Source organism: Oncorhynchus kisutch, linkage group LG18 (assembly GCF_002021735.2).
Source record: "Oncorhynchus kisutch isolate 150728-3 linkage group LG18, Okis_V2, whole genome shotgun sequence".
Classification (NCBI taxonomy): domain Eukaryota; kingdom Metazoa; phylum Chordata; class Actinopteri; order Salmoniformes; family Salmonidae; genus Oncorhynchus; species Oncorhynchus kisutch.
This window is the reverse complement of record NC_034191.2, coordinates 40,825,124-40,842,634: the sequence shown is the minus strand read 5'-3', so window position 1 is coordinate 40,842,634 and position 17,511 is coordinate 40,825,124. Positions and strand designations below refer to the sequence as shown.

The 17,511-nt window shown below is 42.6% G+C and overlaps 1 protein-coding gene across 1 annotated transcript in view; it reads left to right on the top strand.

Annotated features, from left to right (window-relative positions):
* The first annotated feature begins 2,430 nt into the window (after positions 1 to 2,430).
* The window catches only part of LOC109909356 (leucine-rich repeat and fibronectin type III domain-containing protein 1-like protein), a 146,845-nt gene continuing 131,764 nt past the window's right edge, over positions 2,431 to 17,511 (top strand). The window contains exon 1 of the mRNA XM_031796841.1: positions 2,431 to 3,602. The gene's annotated coding sequence lies outside the window, so the exon portion shown is untranslated. The remainder of the gene's footprint in view (positions 3,603 to 17,511) is intronic.

The following is a 17,511-nucleotide window of genomic DNA, read 5'->3' as shown; positions in this document are numbered from 1 at the left end:
TCCAGTGCGTGTTCTTAACCCCGTGCGCTACATCCCAGCTGCCCGCATCTGCCGGGCTAGGGTGAGGATCCAGCCAGGACAGATTGTGCCAGTCCTGCCTTCCAGACCTCCAGTGCGTCTCCTCAGGCCAGGATATCCTGCGCCGGCTCTAAGCACGATTTCCCCAGTTCGCCAGGAGAACCCAGTGCGGCCTGTTCCAGCTCCCCGCTAGAGTGGGCATTCAGCCTGGAAGAGTGGTGCCAAGGCTACGCACCAGATCTCCAGTGCTCCCCCACAGCTCGGTCTATCCTGTGCCTCCTCCATGGACTAGGCCTCCAGTAGGTCTCCCCAGCCTGGTGAGTCCTGTGCCTGCGCCCTGTCCGGAGCTGCCAGAGTCGCCCTCCTGTCCGGAGCTGCCAGAGTCGCCCTCCTGTCCGGAGCTGCCAGAGTCGCCCTCCTGTCCGGAGCTGCCAGAGTCGCCCTCCTGTCCGGAGCTGCCAGAGTCGCCCTCCTGTCCGGAGCTGCCAGAGTCGCCCTCCTGTCCGGAGCTGCCAGAGTCGCCCTCCTGTCCGGAGCTGCCAGAGTCGCCCTCCTGTCCGGAGCTGCCAGAGTCGCCCTCCTGTCCAGGGCCCGCTGCGAGGGTCCGGGGTCGCACCAGAGCTACTAGATATATATATATATATATATATATATATATATATATATATATATATATATATATATATATATATATATATATATATATATATATATATATATATATATATATATATATATATATATATATATATATATATATATATATATATATATATATATATATTACAAGAAAATACATTTCGGTCACTTTATTTGGTTTTCTTTATTTGTACTGTTTTCTACATTGTAGAATAATAGTGAAGACATCAAAACTATGAAATAACACATATGGAATCATGTAGTAACCAAAACAATTTTACATTTGAGATTCTTCAAAGTAGCCACCCGTTGCTTTGATGACAGCTTTGCACACGCTTGGCATTCTCTCAACCAGCTTCATGAGGTAGTCACATGGAATGCTTGTCAATCAACAGGTGTGCCTTGTTAAAAGTACATTTTTGGAATTTATTTTCTTCTTAATGTATTTGAGCCAATCAGTTGTGTTGTGACAAACTTGTGCTGGTATACAGAAGATAGCCCTATTTGGTAAAGGACAGAGTCCATATTATGGCAAGAACAGCTTAAATAAGCAAAGAGAAACGACAGTCCATCATTACTTTAAGACATGAAGGTCAGTCAATTTGGAAAATGTCAAGAACTTTGAAAGTTCTTCAAGTGCAGTTGCAAAAACCATCAAGCGCTATGATTAAACTGTCTCTCATGAGTACCGCCACAGGAAAGGAAGACCCAGTCTTACCTCTGCTGCAGAGGATAAGTTCATTAGATTTACCAGCCTCAGAAATTGCAGCCCAAATAAATGCTTCACAGAGTTCAAGTAACAGACACATCTCAACATCAACTGTTCATAGGAGACTGCGCGAATCAGGCCTTCATGGTTGAATTGCTGAAAAGAAACCACTACTAAAGGACACCAAAAAGAAGAAGAGACTTGCTTTGGCCAAGAAACGTGAGCAATGGACATTAGACCCGTGGAAATATGTCCTTTTGTATGATGAATCCAAATTTGAGATTTTTGGTTCCATCTGCCATGTCTTTGTGAGACGCAGATTAGGTGAACGGATGATTTCTGCATGTAAAGCTGGATGAGAGAATGCCATGAGTGTGTAAAGCTATCATCAAGGCAAAGGGTGGCTACTTTGAAGAATATAAAATAGATTTAGATTTGTTTAACACTTTTTTGGTGACTACATGATTCTATATGTGTTATTTCATAGTTGTGATGTCTTCACTATTCTACAGTGTAGAAAAAATAATTATAATAAAGAAAAACACTTGAATGAGTAGGTGTGTCCTAACTTTTGACTGGTACTGTATATTTATTTGGTCTTGAGAACTTGAATGCATTAGTCCATGATTTAAGCTACTTTCTGCAACTTTATTCACTAAATCTTGCACCTTGGAAATAATCTAGCCTTCTGTGCCTAACTCTCCTGGGGTGAGACATGGTACCCTTTGCCAGGCCTATACAAATAATATTGCATTAATTTAATGTAAGACTTAATTTAATGGTATTAATGGCAATTAGAGATATATGATGACAGCCTGAGCACAATAAACAACATCAAATCTACGAGGTCCATGTAGGCCTACAAGGACCAAGTAAACATTATGATTTAAAATCATGAGCGACTGAAATTTTTATTATTAGGCTACACATTAAAAGGCTGAATTCAATACATTTAAATCCACAAGCGCATATCTCTTTTAAATTCACAAGTGCATTGCCACCAGTGAGTGCATGTTCCCTCCCTCCCGTGCACAGCTCTGTTCCCCTCCCTCTCTGCATCTCATGTTTTAGTGAAACCTATTAGCCTACATGGTATTCCCAACGAGGCACAATGCAACACCTCCACACCAGCTCAATTGAACTAAATTCACGGTTTGACTTGAAGACCTGTAGGTGGATAAGATAGGTCCCTCTCTGCAAGCTACTTACTTGGTCAGCAAGTAGGCCTACAAGGAGAGACGCGGAAAGTACTCGCCGGTGGGAATGAGAAGGAAAGACATCGGACTGGGCGTGCCGCTGCAATTCCGGAGCTGAGATTGCATCTCACCCCACCCGCTCGCTCACCTAGGGGTGATCCACAGAATTGTTGTGTAAATTATTCACGGTCATTTGTCATTTGCCCAATAACCTCATTGAGACGAATATCAGGTGACAGCGATGTAATTCATTGATATAGGATATTCCTTCGCTTGATAGGTTGTTTTACTTTCACTGGATGTATTTTTTTTAAGTGTTGGCTTTGGAGGAGGTTGTAGGAACCCAGCTATGGATTTTGGAGAAACGCTGGACACGCCTGCACCTTGTATTTTGGACAAAGTTCAATGTTACTGCATAATTTTTCTCCAAAATGCATGAGTGATTGTTTTTGGATAACGGTACAGTCCGTTTCAATTCACCGGAGTGTGTTTCTAACAATTGTATGCTTTCTTTGACATTTTGGGGAACGGACAACACAACGTTTCAAAGAACGTTGTGCCATGAACCATTGGATAAATGTGATCAGCATGTTAGTCAAGGACATTTTGCACTGCAACCGAGGTGCGAAGAGGCATTGCTACCCAGCACAGATGAAACCGAATCGATTGACTAAAACCCCCTTATAGTAGTAGCTTGATTTACTAAAACCCTCTTATAGTAGTAACTTTCCACTCTTATATCTTTGTTATTCCTATGCGTTTTCCAGTGTGTGTTTGCCATACATGTGGCCGGTGGTGGTACCTGAAGCTTGTCTCCTGTCTGGGTGTGCGTCTTTTCGCGCTTAGACATTTCCCTGCGCTGCCTGACTGGCGTTGCTATAGAGCAACCCTACGCCGTCTCTGTTTCACCCTGGGCAGCAGCGGATCCATCCGTGTGGGGACAGAAGTGCAAAGTTGGACGCTAATCGCCAGACGCCGTGCGTTAGAGAGCGGGATCTTTCGACTTTGAGGGAAGGGAGAGAGGGCTCAAACCAAAAAAGGTAGGCTAATTGATAACGTATTAATGATGTAAACGTGTTCGAAAATGAAATGGCGGTTTCTGCGACTTGGAATGCAATTTTGCATGAGAACAGCCCTGAACATTGCTGCATTTTTATTAGTTGAAGAATTACCGGCATGCACTACTGACGATAGCCTGCACCGCCATACTTGTGCCAACATGCATTCTAATATTTGACGTCCATTTGATTAAATATAGTATATTTGTGCACGAATGAGTATGTTTTCCATTCTAGCTAATAATGCAGGAATATGTGAATCTGTTTTGTAAGCATATTTACGTTATCAAAGCAAGGTATTTTATGCAGTGTCTCAATGATGTACAGAAATGAGTGAAACACTAAAACATGTTTAGGCTTAATTGGTGTAATTTACGAAATGGTGTGCTTTGTGGCTGCCAGAGCTGCCTGCAATCCTGACCGCATTGGAATGCGTTAACTCTGTTGGAATGAGGACACATTTTAGGTATGTTTCATTTGCTTCTGTGCTTGCAGTGACTAGCTATATAGGGGCGAAAGAAACAGCGAGGAGTGTGGTTGGTAAGGTAGGCTGCACTGAAATCAGACCTACACTGTAGGTCTACGCTGGCAGATGTGGCTGGGTGAGACTTTTCAGCACCATGGACAGCTCTCCAACGTTAGCATTGAATTCACTGACGAATTGGCTGTATGAGACGCTCAGTGCAATAGACAGCTCCCGAAACGGTATCCTTGAAACTTTACCGTTTTGAGAGCCAGAGGGCATTATGTATTTTACGCTGCATCATGATCAGATGAATAGTCATGAATATATTAGTTATCTGCTGCACAAACAAACGATAAATAATAGATAACTGTGTCTCAGGCGATGTGTGTGCCTCGATAACGGTCATATGGAGCATTACAAGGTGCTCTACTTTATATCACTCGCACTTCACACCCACACACTTATTCTCACAGAGACGGCCTCACACACAGACAAAAAACCACTCAGCACCTAGCCTACACACTCGCATGTACGAAATGTAGTGAGTGCACTTATATCTAGGCTACAATGTAATTACAAGACAGCTAAATCACTAATCTTCATGCATCAGCGATTAGGGCGTCATTTGATTTGAAGGTCATATCTGACACAATTCTGATAGCCTTTTTGAAATATGACGTGTCTCTAATGTGCACCAATTAGCATTTTCCTCTCCATTGTGACAGCCTTGCCTCTAAGTCAGCCAGCACCTGTGGTGGCCTGTTCTGGTGCCAAATATGTACAGGTTTGTATTTAGCATAGAGGATGACTATTGGTGAGTTGAATATGAAAGGCTCTCAATAATATTCAGGCCCTGTAGACTAATAGACACAAGATAGATTTTTGCAATCTTCATAAAAAGCCCAAAATGCCTTTAATGACCAGTCAATAGCTGAAGACCACTTTGCTGCCTGGTGTTAGAGTTTGTGCCTCCTTGGGGAGGGACTGCGCAGGATGAAGGCTGAATCATTGTCATGAGAGAGAGAGAGTGTGTGTGTGTGTTTTTGTGTGTGTGTGTGTGTCTGTTTGTTTCAGTCTAGGTTATATTTTATGTACTGCTGTAGCTCAGAAACAGCATGTTGACACCTTCCTAGCAGTGTGTGTGTGTGTGTGTGTGTGTTTGTGTGTGTGAGTTCCAACTCACAGCCCTTGGGTGGGATTAGGTGGACACGGCTGGTGCTAACAAAAATGCATTTGTACCTGGCTACTCCAGGCTGTCTGGTGTTCTGTGCCTGCCCAGAGCGGGCTCTCTGTCAGTAGGGTGAGAATTAGAACAGAGTAGGCCATTATGGTGGAATAGACATCCCGAGGCATACGGGTCTGCTCTCGCTCTTCATTCCATCCCCAGTCAAGACCACGCCTCCCCAGCCCAGCTCAGCAACGATTCATGCCCTTGACTATCCCACATTGTGGTAAGTGAGGGCTGTGCAGTCCTATTGTGTCTGTTAACATTCAAGGCAGCTGTGAAGTTGGAGTTAGTGGGTTGGTAGGGACCTAACAGGGCCTAGTCTTGAGCTTGTGTGAGGCAGGTCAGGTTGTAGTGGATTAGCTTCACTGTTACAGCCTGCTTTGATCCATAGAGTCTGGCATCCAGCAAGCAACTCTCTCCATCCGCTACCTGAATGAACTTCCCCTGTAGTCACACAATGGAATACAAACGGAGACTTGCTGTTGGTTTAGGGTGGTTTTATTGCAATGCAGGGAATTATTTAGAACAGCTAGGTTGGTAAGGTGAATCCTTTGTAGATTTAGCCTTTTTGCGGTCCATCATGGCCTGTCAAACACAATACACACACAGCAATAGCTCAAGGGAGTTTCTCCTTTAACTCCCAGCCTTCCCTTCTTTCCATCAAAGCTGAAGACTTGGCACATGTTAAATAACTTGTCTGAACTACCCCGCATGGAAATAAACCTGAAATAGCCACACTCACTCATTGCAGTCTCTTCCCTGCTTTAATGGTGTGTAAATATTGCCCTCTGATTCAACTCCTGTAAACAGGTTCCCCATGCTGGGGCACTATATAGATTAGAAAAGGGGAATTACAAGGGGAGAAAAGGGATAGAATGCATACCATTGCTACTATCATTGCACCATAAGGAATCATGGGGGGGGAAATGTCTAAGGCTTTGAGCGAGACCGTGGATAAATGGCACCCAATTATCTCAATCACCGTTGTGTGAACAGTGGCGTGGTTGCTGTCAGCATTAAGATAAAAATAGATTGTGTGAACCACAAATCTACAGCATTGCGGCTGCAGCCCATACTGTACTGTTTCTATTGGCTGGGGTTTGTTTTCTCATTGTTTTGGGCAAGTGTAATCCTCTTTTGCAACTGTTATAGAGAAAATGTATATGCTCCAGTCAGTAGCCTAATCGGGTTGAGGAACTTCCGATGTGGGCAGAACTCATGCAGAAAGGGTGACATTTCCCGTCCGCAATAGGCATGAAATTAATGCGTAAACCAAACTCAACGGCTTGCAAGCATGAGCTCATACACAATTTGATACATAAAAAAAGAAAATGTTTATTGTGACACACTTGATAGGTGCATCGAAACGCGATGTTTTACAGCCATAGTAGTATGGCACCCATGGAGCAAATTAGGGTTAAGTGCCTTGCTCAAGGGCACATCAGATTTTTACTTTGACAGCTCAGGTATTTGAACTAGCAACCTTTCGGTTTCTGGCCCTATGCACTAACCGCTAGGCTACCTGCTCCCCTATAAAAGCTATACATGCATAAGCATGAGGTCATCAACTAGTAACTATCAGGAATCAAGGTAAGACCCAAGTGCAGACTGTGTGAAGTAACAATGTTTATTGTAACCACAGGGGCAGGCTAATGACAGGTCAACATAGACAGGGGTCAATCCAAAACAGAGGCCAAGGTAAAGGATGGCAGGCAGGCTCAGGTCAGGCAGAGGTCGGTAATACAGAGGTGCAGCAAAGGTACAGGATGGCAGGCAGGCTCTGTGTCAGAGACAGGCAATGGTCAGGCGGGCGGGCACAGGGTCAGGACAGGCAAAGGTCAAAAGCCAGGAGGACGAGAAAAAGAGACTAGGGAAAACCAGGAGCTGAGACAAAACACTGGTAAGCTTGAACAAACAAGACAAACTGGCAACAGACAGAAAACACAGGTATATATACAGAGGGGATAATGGAGAAGATGGGCGACACCTGGAGGGGGGTGGAGACAAGCACAATGACAGGTGAAACGGATCAGGGTGTGACCAGTAATGATGTGTGTGGGGTTAATTTGCTGGAAATACCAATGCAGATGGGAAAAGATAGGGGAGGGACTGTATGATCGAGCCATGATAAGTTTCCATCTCATTGTTAGTTTAGTGAAATGTATGTTTGCCTCATCAGTGGTTAGAGTGGTGGCCTTTAATTGCATAATGGAAATACATTACATAACACATGTTATGTAATGTACATAACACATAATGAAATTATACAACGTGTAAATTGTTTTGTTTTCAAAACATAGGCTTACTCACAGATATTCAGGAAGTCCTGGATATGGTGTACCTTTTGGATTAGTTGATCTCTCTGTCCATCAGAAGGTCCACAATCATACATCCCTCTGTGTGAATTAAGGTGTGGGGTCATCACCACCTGAGCTTTGTTCCTGATTCCCATTTTGTGACGGTTTGATCCACGTGCAGTGAGGCCTTTATTAGCCCTTTTCAGTGAGCTGGCAGGCCCTCAATACCTCCTCAGGGCTGCTGGCTGTTCTGTTGTGATCTAGCTGCCCACTGACCCTCGGTAGTCTCCTCCACCAACTCTCACCCCCAAGCTCAGCCATCACTTTCACCTTGAATATCCTCCTCCTCTTTGTCCTCCTCCTCTCTTTCCCTCTTTCTTTCCCCTTAATGTACATTATTGGAGAGGTTGGGGCATTTAAGCAAACAACCAGTTATACATGCTTTAAAGAGCATTACTCATGACATATTCTTCACAAATAATGTATGTTTGTCATGCTGTGTAAAGTGTGACATAACAGCTCCTGCTCCAAAACCTTAACACATACAGTCGTTGTTTGTTTAAAGTGGGACTGAGCTTCTTTTTCTTTTAACACCAACATGCCTCTAAGCTTCAATATGCGCACACCCATACTCTCACGTAGCGTAGGTTACGACCCACATTAGTCAGTGGCTGGAGCCGACAAGCTTAGTTTTATGGATTCTGAAATGGGCCATGGTTGACATCACTACAGAAAATAATGTTGCCGCATTCATTACTAGGCTGTGCTTGCGATGATATGAGCTGGCAACAGTGAAAATATCCAGCTCAGTAAATATGATGTTGTTCTAAGGATGAAATGCAATGGTAGGTCGGTCACCCCTGGTTAAAGGAGATACTCAATGGCAAGAAATCAAAACAAGAAGACCATCATGGCTGGCATTGTACATCAGAGAGTAATCAGCAAGGAGAAAAGACACTGGGTGTGAATGAGAGGTCATGATTACCTTTCCTTCCAGCTCGTAAATCACGACAGCTGGCACAACCCTCCGGATCATATTTCCACCAGAGGCAATAGAGAACTTCAAGGGGAGATTAAAGTGGGGGATAATACTTTCTTGAGCTGTCTGCCTTTATTGTTGGCTAACAGCCTCGTTATCCAATAAAAATGATTCATAAATAGTTCATGGAAATACATGGATAGTCAAGTCCCTACTGGTTGCTTGATGAAAGGTTGAAATGCAATTCAATCTAAACTGCTTTTGTCTTTTTTGGGGATCACACAGTTAAGTTGATTGATGCAAGATCAACATTGTGTAATGAGTGAGATTATCTTTTATCAATGTGTCTGTGAGTGGAGGGTAACAAAATTGACCCTGCATGTACTGTAAGCAATAAGTATTCCTCTCCTGTGCTTCCTCGATCATCAATTTTCTACGGTGCACTTAGTCCAACGCTGCTTGGCTCTCCATGCTCCACCCTCCAACTCAGAGCCAGGTCAACGGTAGAGGAAACAAGTGCTCGCCGGCGGTCATGGCAGGGTGCGGTGTCACCCAGTGTCGGGCCTAGTGGGAGGATGATGGGGCCCTATAGATGATCGATGCTTCCGTTCTCAACCACCGCCATCCATTGTCACGGCTCCAGCAAATACAGAGTGATGCCATGGAGGAAGTCTCACTATTACGTCAAGATGTGGACAAATGGCTGCTCTGGCCAATAAACGAGAGGAAACCCCATTTTCCTCCTCTCTCTCTCTCCCCCTGTGTGAGCCTGCAGGACAACGATCAGGGATCATCCTCCAGACCGTCATCCCACCCCAGCAGACTTTCATGGACATGATCTCCAAGGAGACCAGCTAGACCCACCAACACAGACTAGTCTAGAGACTGTAGCTGCAGGCGCAATATACAGATCCTTAATGCTGCAGTATAGTTCCAGTCTAAGACACTAGCTAGGCAAATTGACTCGTCTTTCAATCAATGGCTTTCATCAATTTGTAGCTATGAAACTGGAGAGGTACTGCATCCATTGTGGACAGTAGAGGAGTGCTGTAGTACCCTTCATTATTTCATCCCTATTGTTATACCTCACCACTGTGTTTTCCTATGTGTAATATGTTTGCTTTGACTGTTTGCAACCATGGCCAGGATTTGTTGTGCATCTGCGAACAAATTTGTTCTCAGACGAATAGAACATGATTGAGTGTCCCATGTGAGAGGAGTGCACACCTCCAGTAGCCATTCCTGCCTCTGCATACTGTATGTAGGTCAAAGGTCTCGAGATGAGCAGCCGAAGGCGATCACGTCCGGGTGGAGAGAGGCTTGATACTACATGAGGTTTTAACGAGCCTGTTTAACAGCACAGTAGCCTGGTCATGAAAGTGAAGCAATTAGCCATGGAGCACAGCCTTAAAATATAGTAGACCTTCTAAAGACAACTGGATTATTGACTTTCTCACGTGTGTATGCATATGTACATGCACATGGATGTGTGTTTGTTTGCCAGCTACAGCAACATATTAACCATAGATGGTTTAGTTTTTCATGCTGCATTAACATTACACACTTACCCCATTGTATTGTAATGACTGTGGCGTTGATAAGCACAATTACAGCTCCCCCAAGGGAGCTAGCTTTCTTGCTAATGTGCCCGTCTCTGGACCCCAAGGTTCTATTCACGCCTTAGATCTTGTGCTTCTCCCTTATTTCATGAACCTTTTACTGTAGTGGGCTAAATCGGGTTGTTTCTTGGTAGTCTTAAACAAATCTACTTTGAGCAAAAGTACACACCTCACACACATGGTTATGGGCTTAAAAAAAAAGAAGACACCTGTACCATGTCAGATATAACATTGAAAAGTGTTCCATTTTGATTTGGCTTCAAAATTGTTTTCTTTGAAGGAATGTTTATTAACCTTTTCACGTGTGAGTTCCAAATATTTCTAATGGTCATCCCAGCATGAGTTTTTTTGTTTGTTATGTGTGTGTGATCGCAGAATGCACTCACCGTTCCAAAAATGTGATTTTTCGCAACTGGACAGTTAACCCACGCCGCCCTCAAGCAAATTCACGCCGCCTGCTAATTATCTATGTTTCAACTTGCCAATTTGAGTTTGATATTCTAACAACAGTTTGAAATGAGGTGTGTTCGACTTCCTCGTTAATTCACATCGAGGTCGCCCATTTCTCTGTTGCGGACAATTTACATTTGAGGCATTACTGAGAAGGACACACTAAAAAAAATCTTTGTCGAGAGCCTAAGCACAAACTTTTTCCTCCCTGGCACATTTTACGGCTTGCGCCCACACTACTAATAATAACTTTGGTGTGTGTTCCTGTGACAGTAAGTGTCTTACTAAGCTATCATAGTTTCTGTATGGTGTGATGTCATATCTACTGTAACACACCATATGTATGTATGGATGGAGCATAATGTATGTACTGTTTTATTCGCGTTTTCAAGTACTGGTGACAAATCATGCATTGCGATTCTTGCATAGATTGTCATATACACAAATTATACTTTTTTGAAGGTTGTACTGATTGTCATTTTACTGCAAGAACAGTGTAATGGTAAATGGATCTCTTTTCCACAAAATTCTGATCACATTTGAATGTAATGTTAGTTCCAATCACATCATTCTAGCTTTGCTTCAGAGTGCGTCATGTTTTTCCCGCGTGTGTCAGAATGCAGTTTTCAATCTCATCTCGGTGACAAGGAAATGGCATATCCATTGCTCATTCGTGCTTCAATATCCAAAGGCGCAATGCACTCAAATAGCCTGAGATTGAGGACAGGAGAGAGAGTGAATGAGGATTCTGAGCTTCTCGCTCTGATCTCAGAAAAACATGACATTTTTCTAACTTCACTTTGTCAGCACTTTGATATGACCCACAGCCTTTCAAGTGCTAATCACTCATTTGTGTCTCCACTTTTTTTCGATGGGCAAAAAGGACTGATAACCGCCGCATTCTTGAGATTCTCAGATCATTTCAAATCCAATACAAAAAAGGATAAAGTGTATTGGATAAAAAGAGGGAAGATTCATTGCCAAAGCTCTGGGTTTTGCGGCATTAAAGTGTAAATGACACTTTATCCCACACATAAAAAATGTGAATCTTATTAATCTAGCTAGCAGACTTGCACTGCAGCAATTTCACATATAATGTGCCACCTATGATATGATCATTGATTTAATATCGTACATATCAATTTACTCTGTTGGCTGTTTACTGTAGTCCTTCATTGTAAATAAGAATTTGTTCTTAACTGACTTGTCTAGTTAAATAAATGTTTAAAAAAATAAAAAATTAACTGTGGATAATTTTAATACCTCTCTGAACAGCGGTCCAGTGAAATATGCCCAGGGAAATTAAACCAGCTTTTTTCTACACCCTCTTGTTTAATCTAATAAAAAAGGGATTAACTGAAAAGAGAGTAGCACACATGCATGCGGGTACGCACCCACACACACCCACACACACAAACACTTCCTTTCTCTCTTTCTTCCTGTATCTACCTATCTCTCGTTCTCTATCTCTCACTATCTCTACCTACCTCTCTAACTCTCTCTTTCTCACCCTATCTCTCACAGATACAGCATATGACTTCTCCTAGCCCTATTTTTCTATTAGGGCCATGGAGTAATCCAGGTGTCAGAGAGAAAACAAAATAATCAGTAGGTGTGAGCCTTGAGTCTTTGGAGTGTGAGAGCTGCATCCCTCTTGTAATTCTGCACTTGATGTATTCCCCACGAAAGGGATCCTCATTAATTTTTCATATGAGACTCTGCAATGCATTGTGGGTTGAGTGCTGTAAGGAGAGAGTAACAGTTGCTCAGCAAACTTGTTTCAACCATTAATTGCTTCAATTGATCATCTGATCAATACCTGATGGCAAATATATTTCAAAAAACCTCACACTCCCATTTCCCCTGTCCTCCTTCTCCCCATCCTTTCAGCTCAGCCTTGCGCTCCCATGTCACACGTGCACACACAAATACACACGCATGCACACACTCTCTCTCTCCTTCTCTTTCCTGAACCTTAGCACTCATTGATCAGTTGGTGGGTGGGGTGAAGCAGGCTTTTACTACCTGTAGCCTGAGTCCACCCAGAGTGGCTGTGGTGGCTGAGCTCCCTGCTGAGACTGGGGTGATTAGATCCCTACTGGGCCCTGACACTGTCTGGCACCAACCACTGTTTCCCATCATGCACTGGAAGCTGAAGAAAATGGTTTCTCCCCCACCCCACCCAGCAGCAACACACAGCACACAGATAGAGCTATGTAGGCCACCCTGCAAAACGTTTTCAGAAGTCAGGCTGCCCTTTAGACTCTATGGAGTTGTAACTCTGGAGGAGGAGATGTCTCTGTAGGTTGATATTCAGTAGTTATGTTACCTGTTGTGGAGTAGCTAACTCACTCTTGAGATGCTTGCACATGGGGAGTCGATAACATACATCAATGTTGGGCGTACCACGGCCGCGGGGACACACTGAGGGTTAGAATAGCACAATCAGAGTAACCATTCAGATGTTATATTGAGTATCTCATACTATTTGCCATTTGTCTACTCTTAATTCAATGAGTTACTACTACAGTAGGTCCCCTATCATGGAACATGAATCATCCAGCATTTACATGTGTGCGTATTGCACTACATACTTGACAAGTGCTCCGTTTATATTTCTGGAATCTCTTCCCTGGAGCAATCCAGAAAAGAGTCGACACTCTTTTCCCTGGATGCATATTATATGGTGAACCCCAAGGCAATAATCTCAGGATATCTGGTTGCTCTGAGGCAGCACATAAGCATATCAGGGATTGCAGACAAGAGCAACATTGGCAGATAATATTTTGGGCTGTGCTTGGTTAGAGGCAAGGTCAAGAAAGTACATTTTTGTTGTTGTGCTCCCAAGACCACAAATTGATTTCATATGAGTTGGAGTGTGTGAGTGTAACCAATTAAAAGGGAAATAATAGTCTAATAATGTTTTCAGAATAGTGAACAATGTAACATTCGATCTACCCTTGCAAATCGCAAGACTTTCTGCCAAAGCTTTGGTCAAGGATTTTGCTCCATATACCCCCAGAATCCCTCCCCAGTAAAAATCAATTCCCATGTACCATCAAAATGAAAAACAATCCTAGTAGCTCTCATTGTCACAGCTACATCTCAGCTCTGCAAAGCCCTCCACCAAGGAACTGCAGAGGGAGGCTATTTGGAATAAAAACTTTGACTGTAGGATTTCAACACCACTATGTTCCTCCTCCTGCCTTCTCCATTTCTCCCATCCCTTGTTTTCTCCATCTCCTTTTCGAAAGCAACTCAATCTCTCCTTCTCATCACCCCCCTCCCCCAACCCCCACCCCCCACCACCACCCTGTCTCGAAAGGTTCCACTTTTGTTTCCCTTTCAAGAGGTAAATAACACATTCAATCAGATTATTGAGAGACTCAATGTTATTGCTGGCTGACAGGCGGCATCTTTTTTTTTTCATCCTCTCTTGTTTGCTTTCATTGTTCCTAGTGTCAGAGCTGTCAACACTCCCACCCCCTCTCTTGCGTCCCCATTGCTCATCAACCCCATCGCCATCAGCCACAAAAATTACAAGGAGTGTGAGACGACTCATGCGCAACGAACGCAAGTCAATGAACACACACACTTTATATTCATGTGGGCTAAGTAGAAAATGGAAGAAGGAAAGAGAGAGAAAGGGGGACAAATGGTGATTGATTCGCCGTACTGAAGAAGTTAAGCAGTTTTACCTAATACTGTATATGTTGAGGCATACTATATGTGACCAACCAACTCGACTCGGTCTTAAGTAGCAAAATTTGAAACTGTGTTTTTTGCTTCAAAAAAAGTGTGATTCAGAGCTAGAAAATGGTATATCACTCACTGCAGTTGAGGAACGATTGGAAAGTAATTATGCTTTGAAAGTTGATAAACTACTAATCTCACTTTTGAGAAAATGGTCCTTGAATGTTTTAGTACACCTACTGGAGAGCTCTTCTTTGTCTACACCCATTCAGCATCGTTCACACCCTCTTAGGCCTTTTTCCCATCCATCTCTTTAAAGATTCACATGTGAGGCCATGTGGTAAACACACACTATATCAAATAAAATCAAAGTTTATTTGTCACATGCACGGGATACAGAAGGTGGAAACGGTACAGTGATAGTACTTGCATGGGAGCAATATCAAAAAGACAGTGTCCAGAAAACAATATTTTATCGTTATTAGATGCTTACCCAACACAATTGTCTAAATTAATGGGTCATTTGAAGGAAATACTATACCTACCAATTGTAAATGGTTCACTATTGTCTAGACATGTACACGTGTCATGAAATAGAATCGATGGCCCGTAATCACCCCCAGACACACCTGCTAATTTGATGGGTCATCTAATAATCCGGCCGAAGTGGAGTCTTTTGTTTAGACATGTAGCTAGCATAGAATCGGCATAACCCCAACTCATACTACTACCAATACAAACATTCTCAAAGCTCTAGTATGAATCTGCAGGTAGCTAAAGCTAACAAACTAGTTAACATTAGGCTATAACTAGCAATGGAAATTAATTTCTGGTTTGAATAATATTACTACACCGATCGTACACGTAAAGTTAGCTAGCGAGCCAACAAATCAAATCAAATTAAAGTTTATTTGTCAAGTGAGCCAAATACAACAGGTATTCAGTGAAATGCTTCCTTACAGGCTCTAACCAATAGTGCAAGAAAGGTATTAACGTTTGCTAGCTAACTAATAGTATGCTTTAACTTGCAATATAAATGACTTCATGACAAAATTAGAAACTTAAATCTGGAAAATGTAGCTAGACTCTTACCCATATAGATGAACGCTTCATGGCAGACTGGAACCATTTAACTCTGTTTTGCTTGAAGCAACATCTTGTTTGGCTATCTTTGTGTCAAGTCACTCCGGTTCACACTGAATGTGGCGTGTGCAGAAAGCAGCCCATCACATTTTCCAACTGATCTATCGATAGTGCCTGCTAAATTCAGGGCGTCAATGTTGTTGAGAAAAGTAGCAACATTTTTATAGTTCTCCATGGCTAACGTTATACCTTTCAAAAACGGTGCGGTAGAAAGGACTGTCAACAGTCCAAGACAGGACTGTCAACAGCTGACTTTATAGACAGAAGCTTGCTACATGGCAGACCAATCCAAACTCATCTCCGGGCATGTCCAGCCCAAACATTATCTCAGCCAATCAATACTAGTGGGAAGGTTCTTGCCTTTTTTCTGTGGCTAAACCAACTAGGCTCGCAATTTAACAATTAAATTCATTTTCATGGATGGAATACAAGTTATTATTAAGGGACATGAACGTTCACATGTACCAGAAGGCATTTCTGCCAAAAAAACGTGTTTATGTTCAAATGCTGAAGTAGTGACATGAGACATATGCCTAGTTTCCTGAAACAAGTCACATATGTGGAAGGATGAACACATTATGCTGAGAAACATATGCTGTGCTGTATGGTGCAGTGCATATAGGTACTGTATGGTGAAGGAAGGATAGCGGGAGAAGTAGGGTAACCTAGATTCAGCAGTTCCTTTTTCGAGCTCACCTTGCATCGATGAATGGTTTACTTTCTGAAAGTTTTTTATTTTTTTATTATTTTATTTCACCTTTCTTTAACCAGGTAGGCCAGTTCAGAACAAGTTCTCATTTACAACTGTGACCTGGCCAAGATAAATCAAAGCAGTGTGACAAAACAACAACAGAGTTACACATGAGATAAACAAACATACGGTCAAATAACACAATAGAAAAATCTCTATACAGTGTGTGCAAATGAAGTAAGGAGATAAGGCAATAAATAGGCCATAGTGGCAAAGTAATTACAATTTAGCAATTAACACTGGAGTGATAGATGTGCAGATGAGGATGTGCAAGTGACATGTGACATGATGTTGGCTTTAGAAACGTAGTAGCTGAATGGTTGGTCCAATTTCAGGGACGATCTGGAAGACAGAGTAGTTCTGTGGCTTCTTCTTGGGAATGGCTGAGAAATTGCTTATCTGTGAGGTAATCCTGCATGCTGCTTCTATTATATCTACATTATATTATGTCTGCCCACCGCATCACCAGGGGCAAACTACCTGCCCTCCAGGACTCCAGGACACAGCACCCGATGTCACAGGAAGGCCAAAAAGAGCATCAAAGACATCAACCACCCGAGCCACGGCCATTTCACCCCGCTATCATCCAGAAGGCGAGGTCAGTACAGGTGCATCAAAGATGGGACCGATAGACTGAAAAACAGCTTCTACTGTATCTCTCTACTGCCATCACACTGTTAAATAGCCATTACTAGACGGCTTCCATCCGGTTACGCAACCCTGCACCTTAGAGGCTGCTGCCCTATATACATATACTTAGAATCACTGGCCACTTTAATAATGGAACACTAGTCACTTAAATTAATCATGTTTAAATCATGTTTACATACTGCTATACTCATCTCTTATGTATATACAGTATTCTATTCTACTGTATTTTAGTCAAAGCCACTCCGACATTGCGCAATCTAATATTGATGTATTTCTTAATTCCATTATTTTACTTTTAGATGTGTGTGTATTGTTGTGAATTGTTTTTAGATACTACTGCACTGTAGAGCGAGGGACACAAGCTACACCCGCAATAACATCTGCTAAATACTGTATGTGTATATGACCAAACCATTTGATTTGATTTGGATTTGATATGCTATTCATTGGACTTTGGGACTGTGTGTAATGAAATGGGCCCTTTATGCCAATCAGATATGGCAGTGGCTTTGCTGATAAGACTGAGGTCATTAATCGAGATGGATTTTCTGCCCTGCGAAGTGGATTTATCCAAGCTCTGGGACACTTACCTACTCATTTATAGTGACAAATGC